Source organism: Cibotium barometz, chromosome 39, assembly GCF_041138505.1.
Source record: "Cibotium barometz isolate CiBa-2024 chromosome 39, ASM4113850v1, whole genome shotgun sequence".
Lineage (NCBI taxonomy): Eukaryota > Viridiplantae > Streptophyta > Polypodiopsida > Cyatheales > Cibotiaceae > Cibotium > Cibotium barometz.
In genome coordinates this window covers 20254400-20278237 of record NC_141084.1, presented here as the reverse complement: position 1 = coordinate 20278237, position 23838 = coordinate 20254400, and positions in this window count along the sequence as shown.

Genomic DNA, 23838 nt, shown 5'->3' with positions numbered 1-23838 from the left:
TGTACATTTTCAACTCTTCATCTTATGTGAGCATTTACTCATTTTTGGATACCCAAAATATCTCATATTTTTGATATTACTCATAGTTTCTTACTAATAAACCTTGTACATAGTCAACTCTTCATCTTATGTGAGCATTTACTCATTTTTGGGTATCTTCTTTTACAAAATTGGATTTATCTCCTCCCTACACATGGATTGATGCTATTGGCCCATAGGAACCTTAATTGGACCATAATCCAAAAATTTCTGAAAATCTAGACCCTTAGGCTAAGGTCCTTTATACCCATTTCCAATTAATTCCAATTGCACATTGGAAAATTCTTTCTGAATTTCTGTTTCAGGGAAATTCATTTTAATAAGATGAGATATTTTTCTATCCAAAAATATTCAAAATCTGAATATTCTCTCTCTAGAATATTTTCTCTCTCTATGTCAAAACAGGCAGAGACAAGATCTCTTATGTTTCTAAAGAGGGAATTGATTACAGGGGAATATGCTGGACATTTTGAGAGGCTGGGGAGGAGGAATCTTACACTCATAAACCTTAATGGTGTTTATGCACTGTTACTCTGCTCCTGTCCTGAGCCATTTAACATTGAATTTCTTGATAATTCGATTGTTTTTGGCTTAATCCTCTCCAAAGTAATTGGTGGCCACTCTTGATTCAAACAAGAGTAGAACCCTCAATCCCTCAAGCCAAAGGAAAGCTTACAACTCCATGTAAGCTAAAATTTTCTTACTTTTTAAATTTAAATCTATGGTTTTCTTGATTTTTCTTGATTTTTAAATGATTAAAGTAAATTCTAGTGCTATGCCTTGATGAAAAGGCCACCCCTTCTCTTATTTATAATTCAGCCTTTCTTTATCCTGGAATGATTAACAAAAAGATTAATTAAACTTTTCTTATTGTGGAAATTAAAAATTGAGTAGATTAGAATCCTAGACATCTAATTGGGGTTAATATAAGTGAAAAATAGAATGATAAAAATGAGAAATGGTCAGCCATACAAAGGAGGTTATTGCAAAATTTTCTAAAATTTTATAGAAAAGAAAGTTTATTTTTATGTTACTCCGAAATAGTAATTCCCACCGTTTGTGCATTCTAAAAGAAATATTCTAATTTACTCCATGTACATATTCACTTATGAATATGCATGGATATTACTTATATTAATTATTAAATTTAATTTGTATACATAGAAAGATGCATAAAGGATTTATTTTTATTTCAAAAGTGTTATTTTTATTAAAATTAATTTTTTGCATAGAAAGATGGATAAAGGATTTATTTTGTATTTCAAAAGTGTTATTTTTATTAAATTTAATTTTATACATAAAAAGATGCATAAAGGATTCATTTTTATTTCAAAAGTGTTATTCTCATTAAAACTGATTTTATGCATAGAAAGATGTATAAAGGATTTATTTTTATTTCAAAAGTGTTATTCTCATTAAAATTGATTTTATGCATAGAAAGATGCATAAAGGATTTATTTTTATTCCAAAAGTGTTATTCTCATTAAAATTGATTTTTTTGCATAGAAAGATGCATAAAAGATTTGTTTTTATTTCAAAAGTGTTATTTTCATTAAATTTGATTTTATGCATAGAAAGATGCATAAAGGATTCATTTTTATTTTAAAAGTGTTATTCTGATTAAATTTGATTTTTTGCATAAAAAGATGCATAAAGGATTCGTTTTTATTTCAAAAGTGTTATTCTCATTAAAATTGATTTTATGCATAGAAAGATGCATAAAGGATTTATTTTAATTTAAAAATTATTATTTTCATTAAAATTGATTTTATGCATAGAAAGATGCATAAAGGATTTATTTTTATTTCAAAAGTGTTATTTTCATTAAAATTGATTTTTGCATAGAAAGATGCATAACGGATTTATTTTTATTTCAAAAAGTGTTATTCTCATTAAAATTGATTTTATGCATAAAGGATTTATTTTTATTTCAAAAGTGTTATTCTCATTAAAATTGATTTTATGCATAGAACGATGCATAAAGGATTTATTTTTATTTCAAAAGTGTTATTTTCATTAAAATTGATTTTTTGCATAGAAAGATGCATAAAGGATTTATTTTTATTTCAAAAGTGTTATTTTCCTTAAAATTGAATTTATGCATAAATAGATGCATAAAAGGATTTTTATAAAAGTGTTATTCCCACCTGAAGTTGATTTTTATGCATAAATACATGCGTGAAGAATCTTTATATCAAAATTAGAATTCTCTTAAATTCTATGTTTAAACTCTATGAAATAAATGAGATATGATGTGAATCAGATAGATGTGAATGAATTGGATGAATGGATGTGATGTGAATAGAGGTGATGAGATGTGAGGTGAATAGATGTGATGAGATGTGATGTGAATCAGATGGATGTGAATGAATGGATGGATGGATATGATGTGAATAGAGGTGTTGAGATGTGATGTGAATCGGATAGATGTGAAAATGAAAGGATGAGATGTGATGTCATGTGAATCAAGATGTAAATGAATGATATGGGATGTGAGTGGATGTATGTGAAGAATGGATGCGGATATGTATGTGAAAGAATGGATGTGGATGTATGCGAAAGAATGGATGTGGATGTGTATGTGAAAGAATGTGATGTGATGTGACATTAATATATATGGATGTGAAGTGATAGATGAATGTATGAATAGATGTGGGTAGTCGTACACAGGTGAACGATTGGATGGATGTGGATGAATGAGATGGATGTGGATGAATGAGATTTGATATGGATAGATGTGATTAGATGTGATGTGGATAGAATGTATGTGATGGGATGGTGATGAGAATGAATGTGATGTATATGAATGAATGTGATGTGAATAAATGAGATGTGATATCATGTGAATTGAGATGTGAATGAATGTGATGTGATGAGATGTGGAGATGGGTAGATGCAAGTGGATGAGATTTGATGAGGATAAATGAGAAAAGATGTGATGAGATGAAAATGATGTGATTGGATGAGAATGGGAATACATATGAAATGGATGTGATTTAAATAATGTGGATTGATGAGGAACAATGTGGAAAGACTAGAGTTCGTTATAGAAACTATATTTATGACTTGTTTTTAAATGACTGTTTTATGTCGAGAATGTTGGGGAAACATTTTGACCGTCTTGTGAATGAGGTTGTGGAGACCTAATCTGATAAAGTTGCAATAGCTGACGGAGAGTCAATGGAGGACGTCTCGCATAGGAAGGTCGGCTGAGGTCTTGACCAACCTCGGTTCGATTAAAATGGTGAGCTTCCGGTACGGTGGATGAGGGACCAAGGAAGCGGCCTATGAGTGAAGCACTATGTCACCTGCGAAGGATCCTAGAGGATGCTGACCATACGGTGCTCGGGCTTTGGGTCGCCGAAGATACCCACACGTGCGTCGTGGGAAGATATTGGAACAAGGAGCAAGAGTTGTTTTCTGAATTCGGGCATGGATTTGGTTGATTGACCTTGTTGGTTCTCAATGGATGAGTCCATTGCTCTTTTATATGGATCCGTTGGTTGATCTTGCTGATCTTCAACAGAGATTCCATTTTGATATGTGAATATATTGCCGAGTACTATGAGCTAGGAACCATCGAAAAGGCCCTTGAGTGGATAGGTGGTGAGCATTCTGGTTGCCAATGATGCCATAGGTACATTGATGAAGGAATGATTGGAAATAAAGATTCAACCGGAGATTTTGAGGATTATGATCAGTGACACAATGATTTCATTAAATGATTATTTTAAAGATAGCTGAATCTATGGAAAAAGGCAATTTCATATTGGGTGTGTAAGTGGTGTGACTAGTTTCAAGTTTGCATGAATATCTGGCTAGGGGGCCTGGGAACTCTTTTCCCTGGTACCCGGGACAAAACCTAACCAAATTCCTAATTGGATCCCATCACTACAGTGGTTGGGCAGTTGGCTAACACACGGGACTGGATGGTTGGACTGATGGATCCCTAAAATGAGACTCAATTGTGTTATGGTACAATAGATGAAGTAAATCCTGGATAAAAACTGTTCTATGGAAAAGAATCAACGGCTGTGCCTCTCAATAAGGAAAAAAGCGTTGGTCTCTATGATCCAAGTGCAATCTTTTCCTTGATCTGACTATGGGACTTACGAGTTCAGTCAGATCAGTTCATGTAAGTTAAGACTTTTGACTACGTCAGAGTAAAAATATCCTAGAGGAATCGCCCTGTGATTTCCAGGCGAGGGAAGTTTTTCCGGATTCGGTTTTGGAAGAGCCGAGGGATTAGTCTCTTGTCCAGATATCCGTGGTGGGCGAGGCCCCGAGTGAGGGACCTTACCCCGTGCAAGAAGTGCTACTTCCGCTACTAGTACCCATGAATTCGTTGCGCGGACAGGGATCTTTCACTATTCAATTGAACGTCAACCAAATGAATCCATTATAGATTTTATCCTTAGGATAAAACTCTTGGACTCGCGTTGTGAGTTTGGGAAAAATTAAACAATGTTCAATTGAAGAGATGTTGCATGATGGGCTTGAAGAATAACAGCTTACACAACTTGATCATTGTATCAAATCCGGAAACATTCGATCAATGTTGTAAATAGGCAATACGTTTAGATGACAACATGCTAGAAGATGATTATGCTACGAGGTGTTCCTCATCTAAACCAAGTGAAGCAATGGCAAAAGAAAGATCGATCTCGGAAATGACATTCCCAGAATTTTATGTAGCCTTGCTTAAAAACCAAGTGAAGCAATGGCAAAAGACAGATCGATCTCGGAAATGACATTCCCAGAATTTTATGTAGCCTTGCTTAAAACCTTACAACCAACATCTTTAAGAGAGGATGAAAACCTTCAAAACCTTAATACCTCTAAAAGTGAGGAACGATATGCCTTGTGTTGAGTGCAATCACTATCCCAATTCTCATTGTGCATACAAGGCACCTGTTCTTCTATACTGCATATATTGTAACACCTTTGACCATGATACTAAAAAGTGTCCCGCTTCATCCACAATGGACTCAAAACCTCCATCTCCCATGCACCAAAACAGAAACAGTCCAAAGGGTAGAAACTGCTCAGGAAGCAGTTAATCGGACACTTCAGTGTTTCTATTGTCGTGGACCTCACAAGGTGGTAGACTGCACAGTTTGGAATACTTCCATGCCCATAGTCATTGACACCTTACGACCCATGTGTGAACGATGCGGCATTGATCACATGTTCCAAGATTGCCCAAGACAAGTTGCTTCAATGCAACTTGTCTCACAAAATACAACTCTTAACATCTTAAGTGTACAAAACGGGAAATTGTCCACGGTGCCCTTGAATGTGCTTACATGCTTACAAGCCAAGGCATGAGAAACAGTCAAAAGGAACGCAAAAGACAATAGCTCAATATGGGTAGAAGAACATGCTTCAAAACCGAATCCAAAAGAAGGAGTAAAACCTTCTAAAAGCAAGAAAAACAGAAGACAATAAACTGTCTCGAAACCAAGGTCAAATTAAAAGACACGGAAAAGGAGTATGTATAGAGGACATAAACCCAAAAATGGACATAAACATAAAAGAGCCAAAAGCTATACAAGATGCAGACTCTCACCACATAAACCTCAACACCCATATGTGCGACACAGGATACAAAAACCCAAAAGAAAATTCGATCTCGTCGCATGGGTAAACATAATGAAAAACTGACAACCCAACGAAAGTCAGAAAATGAAACAAGTTCTAGTACATCACTAAGTGAGGATGAAACAAGTTCTTACTCTTCACTAAGTGCACCATATAGACCAATCAAGAAACTAGAACACCCAACCACCCCAAGGGATAATAGTGATCACATGACATATACGGAACGCAAAAAGCAAGCTCAGGAGAGCATGCTTAACTTGGTTGAATGTCTTATAGGGTCCCCGGTTGTGATTGAGCCTCATAATGCCAATCCTAAAAGAGCAACCAAAATACAAAGCATAGAGGAGTACCGCATTCCCTTTCGAGAGGAAGACATACTCTCTACAGAAGAGTCATTTGAAACATATTGTACGAATTATACGCTTGAGAAAGCACGTGAGGAATTCGATAATTCCCTTATAAGATTAAAACAGTCTCTCAAAACCTCATTTGGAGGAATGCCCTTCTCTCATGTGATAAAGCGAGCATCACATCAGCACTTGCACCTTTAAGGGCTCAACCTAAGTTATACAAGGACATAACGAACTCCATAAAATAGGACTGTGAAGATTCGCAAGTTTCCAAATAGCCCTCATTAAGAATTGTCAGAGGGCCAACTGTGCTAGTGTATGCATTGGGTACTCTTGAAAAAGCTGAGACCCAAACAAAGGATGAAAGTGAATGTGAATATGAAACAAAAACGGGATCTGAAGTCGAGACAATAACCGAAACACCCATGGTTCTTTTGGGAGATTCTATCATGGTATGGTTGGATTTCCCTAGAGGCAATGATGTTAAGCGCAAACGCGCATTGAGATTAACCTTCGAGCTAGTCATAACATCGTCACAATAGACACTTGGGTGTCATTGAGACAACCTAAACTCATCTCTACAAGCAATAGTCTTGCAAGAGGAGCCAATGGACAAAACATTGAAGTTCTAGGTTACTTTAGCTACACTACTCAAATAATCGATGTGGGGATATGGAATTTATATTCCATGTTACCCTAGATTCCCTTGAGTATGATGTCATCCTTGGCGGAACTTGGATAGGTGAATCATTGTATTCACTAGATAAATCCATGCAAATAGTCGCCTTGAACACTCCTGTAGGCAATGTACAATTGCTATTATGGGAGGAAGAAACCTTGCAAGAGCTGGTGGGATTGAAAATTTCAAATAAAATCACATCTCAAGCACATCTTTATCCAACATGAGAACACAATATCATGACCCTCGAGCTATGGGATTTATTAGGTCAACCAACACTCACGGCACATCCTGAAAGAATAAACTTTACACAAGACTTGAACATGCCATGTTTGGGATACTTTGAACATACAATGTATATTGAAACTAACCCCCTCACTTGCAAGTTTTTTGTGGTTGAGTATGTGTTGGAAGCAGATTTGATCTTGGGGCATCAATGGACTATTGTTGCCCAAGTACCAATGTGCTTTGCACTAGTGATAGATTTATCGTGATGGTCAACGACAAAAAGTTGACAATACCATACTGCAAGGAAGAGGATCCAACTTTAATGGATATCTATGATGCTGAACACAAAAGGATACATGCCTCTTCTACAAAAACCCCTATACACAATGACCTACCATCTGCGTCAATGATCGACTCCGATAAAGCATCTACTCCTACGAAATTCGATGCCAAAACCTCATAATCAGTATAGCAGCTATTCCAAAAGAAGTTCCCACAACCAAACCATCTATCTCTAACAAGAAACTCAAAGGAAAGACCCCGGAACCTATGCATCTTCATCAACAAACCTCACCAAAGGAGACAACCACATGCTCAAAGGCCTCGTCTCATCATAGCCACTCCACAAGAGACTCTAACCTCATCATCATCAACAATGCCCATGAGTCTCAAACTTGCAACCTCGGCGTCAACTAAAGTCAAGGAGGGCCTCAAACCTTCCACACCAACCCAAAAAAAACTCCACTAAGACTACCGAAATAACGATATCTTAATAGTATCAAAATGTGGGCGGAGAAGCAGCTACTTGTGCCAATAAAATTTGGGTGCCTTGACAATCAAAACCTCTTCCCCAACGCAACACTCGGATGCTAAGGAAAAAGAAAGGTACTCCAAAACACACTCATCAAGTGTGGGTACCAAAAACACTGCTGCACACACAGGGGTACTACCAAAGAAATACCAAAGCTTGGGTCCCCAAGCGCATCACAAAGTTCCCTAAGCTTGCACAAAGAAGAAAGCCTCAACACCAAGCACATTGGCCACCAAATTACAGTGTTCATCAAAGATGGGTGCCTGTGTATGTACTTCAACAAGGATACTATGATGGTAATTCCATCATATGGTTGCCAAAATTAAACAATGTGAAGAAAACCTCACCACCGACTTCAACCCCAACAACTTCACCTAAAGTTCGCCAAGAATGGAGGCCCAAGCAACATCAAGTAACTCAACCACTCTCATGCGTTCAACACCAACACAAGAGCTTGTCTGTTCAAGCAAACAATCAGCAATCTTCCCTACTGCCTCGACATCATTTCAGCAAACAAATTCAAGAATCAATACAGAGACTTAGGAGCACATTAAGAACAAAATAACAATGCTCTTGTCACCCCTCTAGAAGTGAGAAATGAGTGCATAAGAAGCTGTTGCTTGCAAATCATGACCTAGATGACCCATAAAATCTACACACAAAAAAAAACCTCGAGGTCAAAACCTGCAACTTCACTGAATTAGGCCATCTCACGAAATAACCCCTCAGGACCAAAAATCTTATAATCTCACGAGTTCAGGTTTCTCAAGAAATACAGTCTCACGGCTTAAGAACCAACACTGTCACGATTTAAGCCTCATCAACGGATTAAGCTATATCACGCAATAGCCACTATATAATTGTTAAGCTTATTGCTATTCTTTTGGCTCAATTAACGTAGCAGCTGCTCCATGAGTACGTATCCATACTCATGCACTGGAGAACATTTGCACCAAAGCCCCAGCATCAACAACTTATAGGTACATTCGTGGGTGGGGGGGGCATGGTGGGCAAAAGCCTGGTTAATAGTATAACCCATCACCTTGAATTTTCCTTCAAATTACAAACCTCTCCAAACAATGCCACCATCTTCACAAATCAATTATCTTCGAAGATATCTATATTAGCCTCGCAAGTCGACGTAATTCTTTCAATCCTCACCAACAATTGGCTACTTCAACACAGAGCAGTTCAATAAGAGTCTATATGACTCAATTCTCGTACTTCATGTAAATCTACTTCATAAGAGCACTTAAATAAAATGCATAAAAACATAAAAAGCACATGAACAGAAGAAGACAGGATCAGGTCCTACTCAACAACATTTGACAAGAATCCTACCACACAAAGGGACATCATCACAAGCCAATTACTTCAAATGATGAATGTCACTTCAATGAATCAAATGAAGAACTAAGAATCACCATCTCGTTATGATGATTAAGTCTACGTTCCTCCGGATCCTTCTCTCTCTTCTCTCCCATTATTAACATCTCTTAGTGTCCCCACTGTCAAAAATCACATGTAACCTTGCCGATGATTGCCAAAAACAAATCGAGCAAAAAAAAGGCTCACACAAATATAAAAATGCAATCGTTCGCAAAAAACCCCACCCCCAACCTATTTAGGAATTTGCAATAAACCACTAACCTCTTCATTTGTTAACTAGCTTTTCTTAATTTCTCCAGAGGAACAAAGACCATTGAACGTCATTCAACATCAAAGCCGTTCAACAAAGCTTGTTCATTCTCCCCACACAAAGGTCTTCAACGCGATCATGTGGATGCGATGATCGCGTGAACATCCCCCCTTCCTAATGATCATGCGGATGCGATGATCATTAGGAAGGGGGGATGTTAATCCAATTCTAGGATTAACAAGAGCCACCACCAGTATCTTACATCAAGGGGTCACGGTAGATACACCAAAGGGTCATACACTCAAGATATGAAGCAATAGTGTCCAAAACTACAACTTGGACGGGCGCCTGTAATGGTGTGACAGAGTATTTATGGGCAATTCTCACTTTAAGAGTGTGTGGTAGCAAGATAGGATAAAGTCCTAAGTGATGTACTTCATGGATATATTATGGGAGTAGTCATTGTAATAGCATTAGGCCTCTTATGAGCCTAAAGGGCCCTCCCGACCATAGTTTAAGTGAGTGCGAACACTTATGGCCATGTATATAAGTGAATATCTCTCATAATACAATATACTCTCCCATTGTGCAATTGAGTCTTGCTCTTGCTAATCTCTCTCCCTAATGCATGCTAGTGAGTGTGTGTGTGAGTGAAGTGAGGTGAGAGGAGGGACGAGGACCCGTAGTGCAACGTGGTGGTGTGACAACGCTCATAGGAGATGTGGTGGAATTGCTTCTCAAGGAGTTGTAGAGCTTGGAGACCTCAAGGATTACGAGCTTGGCCATTGGAAAGATCCTCAGGACACCAGGTAATCTCTTTTTGGATGTGTTTCAAGGATGGTTAGGGTGAGCCATAACACTTATAAACAATTTGACTACATCCTAATTAGCCCTAATTATGGCTTTCTTCGTAGCCACTTTACGAAAACAAATCACATTAACATACATCTGCCGTAATGTGCAAATCTTGAAATCTCTATAGGCACTTCAAATCAACAGCTATGCATAAATGTCTATGCGAAATATGCACAGCAAAAAATTATCACTGTCCGGGACGCTTTCCTTGAGTGCCTATTATGGAAATCTGGCAAGGCCAAAATGGTCCTCGAAGGAAGGCCATTGGATTTGGTTACAATACACGATACACTTTTCCTTCATAGAAGAATGTTTCCCAAAATATGATAGTGTCCCCTCTTACTGTGCCTCTCCTTTACTATCAAGTACCTGTAAAGGTTTCCTTGTGAATCAAAAGGAAAGAGATGGAATTACCCTTACCCATGTACCACTTCCTTTGTTTACCTCTTGAGTTCATTTATGCAAACTGATGCTCTGATAACATGAGAAGAATACGGGGGGGAGGGTGAGTTGGAGCTCCTTTGCAAAACAAGTAAACTTCTTCACACACACACACACACACACACCACACACACACTGAGTAGACAAGCACATAAGAGGGAGATGGATGCTCGATTTTCTTCACTTCTCTACAACCATAACATAAAGATATGAGTACATACTATAAGGGAAAGTACTCTACTACTAAAACACACAAGGTCCATAGTGTAAACATGACTATATGAGCTTGTACTATAGCTGTAGTAACCAAAGAGGTCATATAGCCTATAAACCATTAGAAACATATCAACCATAATCTCACGAACCATGCCAATGGCATAAGTGTGGATATGTCATCTTGGCATGTTATGGATTTAATTATCTACAAGGTGGAATCATGAACCTCATCTTCCACAAGGTTATCCACTTCTAGAGGGATGCAAAGGTGACAAAAATAGATGTCCCAAAACATTTTAAGAGCTTTATTGAAGGGGATGTGGTGATAGCCCTTCCCAAGGCTAAGAGAACACCTTCTAAAGGGGGTTGCTTTTGATGGTCTTTCCAAAACCAAGGACATGGATCTAGCATACGAGGTGAGGATCCCAAGCAAGTGTATGTGGGAGAAGACTTATCGAGGATGAAAATCTTATAGAGCTTGAAGTCTTATTAATGGAATTCAAAGACTATGTTGCATGGAGCTACAAGGATATGCAAGGACAGGTGGTGATGCATATTATATCCCTAGTGGATAATGCTATGCCACCAGCTCATGCGATAGGTGGTAATGCATATTATATCCACGATGGATGTTGCTAAGCCAGTAGCTCATGGGCCTTACAAAACCAATATTGACTATGTAGAGATGATCAAGGAAGAGATACAAAAAAACTGCATGATGCAGGATTTATTTATGAAATCGAGCACATCGCCAATTGTCATACTCCCGAGAAGAACATAAAACTCATAATATGTGTCATATTGAATAAGCTAAATGCATTCACCGCTGAGAGGGACCATTACTCCTTACCATTCACAAAGGATATCCTTGAATAGTAGCTAGTTTGAAAGTGTATAGCTTCTTGGATGGATTTAGGGGGTACAATCAAGTGCTCACCAACCCTAAGGATTGGCACAAAACTACTTTTGTAATCGAATGGGGAGTATATGTATACAAGTTGATGATGTGTATAATGTGACGATGTTTGTTCTACAATATATCGACTAAGGAATATATATAAACAAGGTTATGCCATTTGGATTCAAGGGGGTACAATCAAGTGTTGGATAGGATGCCCCTTAAACCAATCAACAACCATTTGAATAGTGGGAAATCAATTTTATTGGGCCAATCAAAATCGTTTACCATAGGGGCACATAGGTTAGGCATGTCATCATAGTGGCAATTAGCTATTTTATAAAATGGGAGGCCAAAATAGCAAGGATCAATGATGATGCAAGGGCAACTGTGAATTTCCTCTATGAGATGAGGTGGTTTTTCTCATATTTCCTAGTAATGCTTAGTTACAACAATTATAACTCTATGACCTCCATCTAGGATTGATGTGGCCTTCCATCCTTCTACACACAATTGGTAGAGTTTCATTTGCGTGGTCCTACTCAAAATAATCACCAAGTTTGTTTATTGTTATGTTGTGGCTAAATTATGTCCTTCAAGTTACTAAATAATACTCGTTGTTATTAAGGAAATCATTCAATAGTGTCGGCACTTCTTGCTATCCATATCCAAATCCTTCCAAAGACTTGGATTTCTCTATGAAAGAAATCCTATGGGCACAGTGATTTTAGATAATAAAAATACAATAAGTCTAGCAATATTCCTTGTCAGATATTACCCTCGGATGTTCCCTTCATATGGGTGTGATTTTTTGGTAAGCTTATGGGCAAGCTTCCAAGAGAAAATAACGAGCTTTTCTACTTGTCCTTTAAAAAAAAACCAAGAGTGATATTTAGAAGGCTACTCCTCCTTTGTTTGTTCACTACACCCCGCAAACAACTGGCATTTGTGTTTGTGTGATAGCTATAGTTTGTCCTTGTGGTGATCTTTGCTGGTATGATAATGCTCTAGGATATAATGACATGAATTGGCATCATGATTATCCCAACACAAAAATAAGTTAAGCCTTTGTCTTAAGTGAGGACATTACGGACATGTAATTTTGATGTAGCAAATTAGCATGACAGATTACACACCACACTAGATCTCTCAAACATGTAAGCATTGCTTACACTATCTTGTGCCTCACCAACTTTCAGCATTGGTTCCATTTTCTCCAATAGAGCCATAGTTAGCTCTCCACAATAGAGCTACACTTAGTTTAGTAGTTATCTAAGCAATGGTTTACACTCTTTAGGAATGAAATTGGTTTCATGGATAGCCTTTGATGCAGTTGAAGAGGTCTTCTCTTCAAAATGCTTCTGACTGTATCCTTCATGTTATTATCTAGTAGTTGAATGACTAGGGACAACAAGTTGCTTGAATGAAATTGGTTGCATGGTTGGATAGAGCTGAAGAGGTCTACTCTTCATAATGTTAGTTGAATGACTAGATAACAAGTTGTTTCCACTCGCAATCACATGATCATGAAGACATAGATCACATAATCCCATTAATTTTTTTAATATCACATTCTCTTGGCTCACATCTTTGAGTTTGATGCTTCATATACGGGCAACTAATGCTCACACCATTTTATTCTCATTTTGAGTAATATTACAAACCTAAGTTGTTAGACTCTATATTTTTCTCCTATTAGAGTAAATGTAACTATGAATAATCCTTTCAAAAATTCAAAGCTTACCTTCTCCTTAGCTCTCAGAGCTCTAAACCATTCACGTGCTCTCCAAATGATCTAACTTTTATCACATCATCCATATCACCATAGGTCTCATAGACATTGGGCAAGAGATCTCTAAATGGTGCCTCACCATGAAATTTGTTAAGCCACTTGAGTTGGCTTGATTTGATGTATTCTTGTTCCTCTACCAACTTCTCTAGCCAACTCCCTTCCTATTTGTTCAGCCATTCTCAACATATCTTCTGTAGCTCGAGGGGTTGGGGTCTGTGGTACACCACCTGGCATCACATAAAATGGTGTCATAGGTACAAAATGTGGTGTTATAGGAGCAAAATTAGCTCTTGGGGTTTCGAATGTAGGTCTTCTCCTTGTAGTCATCATGGCTAATGTTTGAACTCCATTGTTATGAAAGGAACATGGGGATGAAATATCAAATTATCATTCCCATAGTTCTCATCTTTGTCAGTCTCTCTCACTCCCATTGTGACCACTCTTCTCACTCTTGAAGTTTATACTAGAGGTTTCTAGTGAAATTTTCACAAACTGTTTTTTAATTTTGAGCTGGGTTTTCACTCATTTCCCCTTATCTTGAGCCTCATCACCCTGATGATAAAGAGTTTTAAGTTAAAGTTAGAAAAACCAAGAATCTTAGGGATTATTAAGCTCCCTTAAAAATTCATTAATTATCTCTATCATTGTTTGCTCCAATGTAGGTACTTCTAAGGCACTTCGTTGCATTGCAGTAGTTTAACTCAAGAGTTTGACTATTGCTGTAGCTAAGATGCGATAATCTTGATCTTTCTTCTTCCTACTTTTGTTAGATATACTTATAAAGCTCTTATTCCATAAAACCTTCCAAAGACAATAAAACATCTTCCTCCTTGATTGGGTTTTTGACACTAACTCATGTGTTCGTAACTCTATTTTGTTTTGCACAATTTCAAAGTTAAAGGTGTCCTTCCCAAGTTACTTGGTCTTAGCTCTAAAGTTTCAAATTTGTCCTCCCCAATTTCCTTAGGTCCCTTGCATCTTCTCTTAACTTTCCTTAGGTTTGAAGGTCCCTTGCATCTTCTCTTAACTTTTCATCAAAGAGCTCGTCCTATTAGACTATAGGTTTGAACCATTTCTCACAGAAAGCTCAAGCTTTTACAACACTTATAAGGTACTCTAAATCTAGAAAAGTTAAAATTTTTGATCTTTGGGAGTTTTGTTTTTTCTTGTAAACATATGCGTACAAGATGAACTATTATATAATTGAAGCTGTCTAATGTTATATGATTAGAAATGTATGCATACAAAATGATTATAAACATGCATGTCTTATTTGGATCAATTGTCCAACACACTTTTTGATTTACATGCATACAAGATGAACTTATTTGACATACCGATGTAAATGTATGGGGTGGGACTTATTGCTGCCGAAGCACCACTGTGCTTTGCTAGCGATACAGTCATCATGATGGTCAACGACAAAAAGTTGACAATACCATACTGCAAGGACAAGGATCCAACTTTAATGGATTTCTATGATGCTCAAGCACAACTTTATCCAACATGAGAATACAATCTCATGACCCTCGAGTTATGGGATTTGTTAGATCAACTAACACTCATGGCTCACCTGAAAGAATTCCCTTTACGCAAGACTTGAACATGCCATGTTTGGGGTACTTTGAACATACAATGTATATTGAAACTAATCCCCTTACTTGCAAGTTTTGGGTGGTTGAGTATGTATTGGAAATAGATTTGATCTTGGGGCATAAATGGACCATTGCTGCTCAAGCACCGTTATGCTTTGCTATAGCGATATGGTCATCAATGACACAAAGTTGACAATACCATACTGCATGGAAGACGATCCAACCTTAATGGATTTCTATGATGTTGAACGCAGAAAGTTATAAGCCTCTTCCACAAGCCCCTCTACACAATGACCTACCATCTACACATCAATGATGTTGAATGCAGAAAGTTATAAGCCTCTTCCACAAGCCCCTCTACACAATGACCTACCATCCACATATCAATGATCGACTTCGATAAAGCATCTACCCCTTCAGCTCCATCCTCACCAACAAAGTCCAATACCACAACCTCACAATCAGTAGCTATTCCTGAAAAAGTTCCCCAAGCACAACCAGATGAATGTCACTTCAATGAATCAGATGAGGAATTGAGAAACACAATCTCATTCTGATGATTATGTCTACGTTCCTCCGAATCCTTCCTTCTCTTCTCCCTAGTGTAGTGGCCCCAAAAATGTTATGGCTCACCCAAACCCCCCTTGAAACACATCCAACAAGAGATTACCTAGTGAATCGCAACTATTGTGTGAGGATCTTTCCAATGGCTGAGCTCATAACCCTTGAGGTCTCCAAGCTCTACAACTTCTTGAGAAGCAATTCCATCGCGTCTCCCAAGAGCGTTGTCACACCGCCACATTGCACTACATGTAATTGTCCCTCCTCTCACCTCACTTCACTCACACACTCACTAGCATGCATATTAGAGAGAGAGATTAACAAGAGGATTAGCAAGAGCAACGTTCCTCCAAATCCTTCCTTCTCTTCTCCCTGGTAGTGGCCCCAAAAATGTTATGGCTCACCCAAACCCCCCTTGAAACACATCCAACAAGAGATTACTTGGTGAATCGCAACTATCGTGTGAGGATCTTTCCAATGGCTGAGCTCATAACCCTTGAGGTCTCCAAGCTCTACAACTTCTTGAGAAGCAATTCCACCGTGCCTCCCAAGAGCGTTGTCACACCGCCACGTTGCACTACATGTAATTGTCCCTCCTCTCACCTCACTTCACTCACACACTCACTAGCATGCATATTAGAGAGAGATTAATAAGAGGATTAGCAAGAGCAAGACTCTATTGCACAATGGGAGAGTCCTTTGTATTATGAGAGATATTCACTTATATACATGGCCATAAGTGTTCACACTCACTTAAACTGTGGCCGATCGGGCACTTTAGGCTTATAAGAGGCCTAATGCTATTACAATGACTACTCTCATAATATATCCATGAAGTACATCACTGAGACTTCATCCTAACTTGTTACCACACACTCTTAAAGCGAAAATCACCATAAGTATTCCATAGGACCATTACGCACGCCTGTCCAAGTTATAGATTTGGACACCATTGCTTCATATCTTAAATGTATAACCTTTTGGTGGTGTATATACCTTGACTCCTTGATATAAGATAATGGTAGTAGCTCTTGTTAACCCTAGAAATGGATTAATATTAGCATACAAAATAAAAATTACCAATGGACAACTAGAAACAATAAGAATTATTTATGTACTTTTCATATTATCTGTGTATAAGTATAAACATACATGTCTACTTTGGCTCAGTGGTTCGACGTACTTTTTAATTTGTATGTATACAAGATGAAGTTGTTCGATGTACTGATGTAAATGTATGGGGCGGAGCTTATCCACATATAATATATAAAATGATCGATAGACAATAAGAGATAGTACTCGAACAGTTAGAATTGTCTATTCACTTTTCATATTACTCGTGTGTACAAGTAAGTTATATGGATAAGGTACATATAACATATTATTCGTGTACAAATAAGTTGTGCAGATAAGGTACAAATAACATATTATTCATGTGCAAGTAAGTTGTATAGATAAGGTACATATAACATATGGACAAGATTGCCACGTGTCATACAATGATTACCCTGTATGATTTACGTGTCAAAGTATGAATTGACCATACATAAGATAAACTCTAATGTATGTAAGATTCCTCTCCATCCCCTCAGGATGTCCAGTTTCTCCCCCTGTAATCAATCCCCTTTTCAAAATAAAATCAGATCTTGTTTCTATCTATTTTGGCTTGGAGAGAGAAAATGTCTAGAGGGAGGTAATTCAAAATTGAGATATTTTTGGATATAAAAATCCTTCTAGTGTCTAAAATAATTTTCCCTAAAATAGAAATTCAAAAAGAACTTCCAATGTGCGATTGGAATTAATTAAAAATAGGTATAAAGGACCTTAGCGCCTAAGGGTCCGGATTTTCAGAAATTTTTAAATTACCAATTAAGGTTCCTATGGACCAATAAGATTAATCCAAATGTAGGGAGGAGATAAATTGAAGAATAAAAGAAAATCCCCCCAAAAATGAGTAAATGCTCACATAAGATAAAGAGTTGACTAAGGACAAGGTTTATTAGTTAAAAACGAAGAGATATTTAGAGGAAATGATGCATTTTTGACACCTCAGTGTGAGGATCTCCCCTCATGAAGGAGGCACCTATTTCACACGTATGGAGGAGTTTTAAACTAAAAAATAATGAGATATTTTCATCTCTCCTCTCTCCTGTTTCAACTAGATCCAAAAAGTAAGCTAAACTGACCCAAAAATGGTCAAAAATTGACCAAACTGATCTGGAAAATTCTAGAATCAGTTTATTTGGTTAGAGGCTCACTTTTTCCTATAAATAGAAGCCTTCCCCTTTGTAAAAGGTTAATAGTGTACACTATTAACATTTTACAAAGGGGAAGGCTTCTATTAACGAGCACGGTTGTTTTTGTGCTCTATTTTAGACAGAATGGTGCTGTCTGTTTGCTGTTGTTGATCCTGTTCATTGCAGGCAGCCACGCAACAGCCAGGCAGCACTATTCTGTCCAAAATTTTTTTTTGGTACAGCGTCGGTATATTCCCCGGTACTGGCGTCGATATATTCATTGGTATATCTCTCGGTATTGGCGTCGGTATAGAGCCCGGTATACACCCCAGTATATGCACCGGTATAGGCGTCGTTATAGGCGCCGGTATAGGCGTCGGTATTATCCCCGGTGAGCATCGGTATAGACATCGGTATAGGCACCGGTATTGTGACCCGACGCTTATATCGACGCTATGGTTTCGGCGCTTATACCGGCGTTTATACCGATGACGGGGCTTTTTTAGACCCCGTTGAATGACGTCGGTATAAGCGCCGGTATTAGGCTAACATGTAATAGTGTGTTTATGCACTGTTACTCTACTCCTACCCAGAGAGCCAATTACATTGAATTTTCTTGATAATTTAATTGTTTTTGGCTTAATCCTCTTCAAAGTAATTGGTGGCCACTCTTGCTTCAAACAAGAGTAGAACCCTCAATCCCTCAAGCCAAAGGAAAGCTTACAACTCCATGTAAGCTAAAAATTTCTACTTTTTAATTTCAAGTCTACGATTTTTTGATTTTCTTATTTTTTTATAGTTGATTAAAGTAAATTCTGATGCTATGCCTTGATGAAAAGGCCATCCCCTTCTCTTCTTTACAATTCACCCTTTCTTCATCCTAGAATGATTAACAAATAGATTGATTAAACTTTTCTTATTGTTTACTCTCTTGAAAATTAAAAATTATGTAGATTAGAGTCCTTTATATCTAATTGGGGTTAATTTAAATAGAAAAGAGAATGTTAAAAATTGAGAAATGGTCAGCAATACAAAGGAGGTTATGGTAAAATTTTCTTGAATTTGGTGGAAAAGAAAGTTTATTTTTATCTTATTCTAAAAGAGTAATTCCCACCATTTGTGCATTCTAAAAGAAATATTCTAATTTACTCCATGTATATATATTAACCTATTAATATGCATGGATATCAATGATATTAAATTATTAAAATTAATTTCTATGCATAGAAAGATGCATAATGGAAATAATTTTATTGTAAAAGTGTTGTTTTCATTGAATTTGATTTCTATGCATAGAAAGATGCATAATGGAAATTTTTATTATAAAAGTGTTGTTTTCATTGAATTTAATTTCTATGCGTAGAAAGATGCATTGAAAGAAAGTAACAGGGGTGGGTTAGTCCCTCACCAAGGGAGTGGCTCATGAAGGAGTCACCACTTAGCATCTCACGGGAGAAGCTCACCATTGATTCTTGGAACAGATAACATTATCATGAATGAGCCATAATCCCATTTACATTGGTATTTATACTCCACCCAAGAGTTCACACCTACTTACTAGTTGTCCATGGCCTTGGGCCCATAATGCTTTCTTACAAACCATCCCTTCCCCAATGGTTTCGTCCTCGAAACCTCAAATGAATACCCCAAATTCGGAGAAGAATGTTCCATGTGGCTGAATTTACACCAACCCATATTGCTCTATCAATGCTTCATATCCCTCCAATGCTGAAATAGGTTGCCATGAAGCTTCTTCCTTAGGTAAACCCTTCCATTGAACAAGATACTCCACCAAGGTACGAGTGCGAAGTACCTTTTTCCTTGTACCCAAGATAGCTTCTGGAATGTATTCAATCATTCCCTCTTCATTCATTGGAGGTAACTCATCAACCATTTGATCGATCATACCCACATATCCTTTCAAGTGAGAGACATGAAACACATCATGAATCTTTGTTGTAGATGGAAGTAAGAGTTGATATGCAACCTCCCCAACTCTTCGTATCACTTGATAAGGACCATAATAGCGATGAGCTAGTTTGGTGTTTGTGCTTCCCTTCAAAGACGCATATCTTGACTTTGGTATTCTCAAAAGAACCCAATCTCCCAGTTTGAATTCCAATGGTCTTCGATGAACATTGGCATATTGTCTCATTTTCTCTTGTGCAACCTTCAAATTACTTTTGCATTGTTGCAACAAAGCTTGCATCCTTTCAGCTTCCTCCTTGGCATTATGGTTAGAAGTCTCATATGTACCCACCAACATAGGCAAATTGACCTTGTAACCATATAAAGCCTCAAAGGGTGACATGCCAATGCTCACATGATATGTTGAGTTGTAAGCAAACTCAGCCAAAGGTAACCAATCATCCCATGTGCTTTGAGTATCATGACAATAGTGGCGTAGATATGTTTCCACCCATTTGTTTACTCTTTCTGTTTGACCATCGGTTTCGGGATGATAGGCGGTGCTTGGAGTAAGCTTGGTTCCCATATATTCAAACAATGTTCTCCAAAAAGTGCTCATGAATTTGACATCGCGATCACTCACAATTTGTGACGGCATACCATGCAACTTGAAAACCCCATCAACAAATTGCTTGGCAACATTTTGGGCTGAATATGTGACCTTGGAAGGAATGAAATGGGCCACTTTGGTCAATCTATCCACCACAACATACAAGCTGTCCCACCCTTTCTTTGTGCGCGGAAGGTTAGTAATGAAATCCATTGATATATGACTCCATTTGCCTTCGGGAATGGGCAATGGCTGAAGCAAACCTCCCGGTTTATGTGTAGGATCCTTGTTCAATTGACATGACCGGCACCCACTTACATAAGCATGAATGCTCTTCCACATCCCCTTCCAAAAGAAACTTTTCCTTATTGCATCAAAGGTTTTGTAGACACCCAAATGACCAGCCATAGGAGTACAATGCATCTCTTCCATGATCTTCTTGATAAATGATGAAGTAGGAACCAAGTAGACTTTTCCTTTGTAGTAGAGGAGACCATTCTTCAGCTCATAATGGGGTAACTCTTCACATACACCTTGCTGTAATTTCTGCACTATTTGTGAGGTTTCTTCATCAAACAAGTACTCTTCTTGTATCTCCATGATCCAATCTTTATGCACCTCAGAAATAGCATACAATGAGCAGGCCCACATACGAGACAAGGAATCGGCAACCACATTTTCTTTGCCCTTTGTGTATGTGATTTCAAAATCATAGTTTTGTAGTGTTGCTACCCACCTTCTTTGCTTAGGAGACAAATTGGGTTGTGTGAGGAAATACTTCAGCACCCTATGATCACTTCTCACATAAAAATGACTCCCATATAAGTAATGGTGCCATTTCTTGATAGCATGGAGTATAGCAATCATCTCTTGCTCATACACATGGAGTTCTCTTTCTTTGTCATTCAGCTTTCTACTTTCATAAGCAATGACTCCATGGTCTTGGTAAAGTACCGCACCAATCCCTCTTCCACTTGCATCCGCCCTTATTGTGAAAGGTTTGGTGAAGTCTGGACATACCAAAATAGGTGCTGATGTGAGCATCTTCTTCATATCTTCAAAGCTTTTGTTGGCAATGGCATCCCAAAAGAAGGTTTCCTTCTTCAATTTATCCGTCATTGGGGCTGCAATTTCTGCATAGTGGGCAATAAAGCGCCTATAGAATGAAGATAACCCCAAAAATCCCCTCAATTGAGTAGTGTTTGAAGGAACCGGCCAATTCCTAATATATTCCACTTTCTTTGGATCCACACAAATGCCATCCTTGCTCACAATGTGACCCAAATATTCCACCTCATGTGCCATGAAGGTACATTTTGTCTCCTTAACATACAACTTGTTTTGCCTCAAGACCTCCAAAACCTCTTTCACGTGTTTCAAATGCACTTCCTCATCTTTGCTATAGATAAGTATGTCGTCGAAAAAGACCAATACAAACTTGTAGAGAAAAGGTTGAAGCACTTTGTTCATCAATGCTTGAAAAGTTGCCGGTGCATTGCATAATCCAAACGGCATAACCATGAATTGGTAAAGACCCCTTTCTGTACGAAATGCTGTTTTGAACTCATCACCACTTTTCATCCTTATTTGATGGTATCCGGAACGCAAATCAATCTTTGAAAAGCATGTGGCACCCTTCAACTCATCCAAAAGATCATCCACCCTTGGTATTGGAAATCGATTTTTGATGGTGATCTTATTCAAATCACGGTAATCAATGCACATGCGAAAAGTACCATCCTTTTTCTTCACAAGTAGCACCGGAGAAGCAAAAGGAGATTGACTTGGTTCAACCCATCCCATGTCAATGAGTTCTTTGACTTGCTTTGCCACCTCTTCCTTTTCAACCTTTGACAAACGATAGGGAGGCTTGTTGATTGGTTTGGCATTTGGTTCCAAATCAATAGCATGATCAACACTCCTCTTTGGCGGCATTGATTTTGGCATGGTAAACACATCTTCATAATCCTTGAGTAGCTTAACCATGTCCACATTTTCGATGCAATCCTTTTTGCTATTATCTTCCTCTTTGCAAAGCTGTAGTACATAAACATAGCCCTCTTTCTTGAACTCTTTCTTCATTTGAGTAGCATTGATCATGAAGAGCTTGGACCCTTGCATTCCATTCAATGTAATAACCCTTCCATGATGCACAAAACTCATGAAACTTTTCTGTAAGTTCATGGTAAAAGAGTTCAAAGTGGACAGCCAATCACATCCAAGTACTATGTCAATTGGTCCCAACTCAATCACCAAAAGATCAACTTTGCAAGAGTAGTTCTTGGACAACTCCAATTCTGTACTTTGACACTTCATATTGCAACTCATTGAATCACCATTGGCCACTTGCACCATGTGCTTGTTTGGTAAAGAAGTTGGTTGCATTTTGAGAGTGTTCAAAGACCTTTTATTGACAAAACTATGCGTGCTTCCAGTATCAATGAGTGCATATGCTATTCTCCCATTCACCTTGATCTTCAATCTCAATGTGTTGGCACCCTTACTTCCCGCATAAGCATCATGAGAGATTGTACACAAGGTAGTATGTGCACTATTGTCTTCATCCCACAAGCATAGAGGCATCCCATCATCCATTTTGTCATGAGCAAACTTTAGTTTCCCACCCGGATCAAAAGGAAACTCGGGATTTTCTTCATCAAAACCATCATCATGAGAACCTCCACCCTCATGAGGATCTCCCCATCCTAAGGCATCATTGCATTCAAGGAATTCCTCCTCCTCATGATTAGCATTGTCCTCAGTGATAATGTAGCTTATGGACATATCCTTGGATTTGCATACTTTGAAGTGATCCTTGTTCCATTTTTCTCCACATTTGAAACATAGACCTTTGAGCCTCATTTCATGCAAACGGTCCTCCTTGATAACCTTGCTTTTTGAACCCCCATTTGCTGGCTTGGACTCATTGTATGTAGCTTTGTTGGACATAAATGGTGGTTTCAATGGAAGTCTATTAGACCCTCTACCATACACGGTAGGAAATCTTGGAAGGTTAGGTCTTGTGTTTGCATGAGAACCCATTTCAGTCCTTGTGATCACTTCCCCTTTGATATTCCCTTTGCTAGCCCACTTTGTCAAGTACTTTTCTTCATGAATTTCTGCAAGCATCATTGCCTTCTTCAAAGTGGCGGATTCATGAGACTTGACATCACCACCAATAGGAGCTTTCAAGCCCCTTATATACTTAACAACAAGATAATGCTCATCAAAGTCGTCCAAGTATAATAGAAGCTTTAGAAACTTATGAGAATATTCCTTCACGGTAGTGATTTGCTCTAGCTTGTCCCATTCCACAATGTGATTGTCCCTTTGCATGCGAGAAGTAAACTCTTCTGCCATGTCATTCTTGAATTCTTC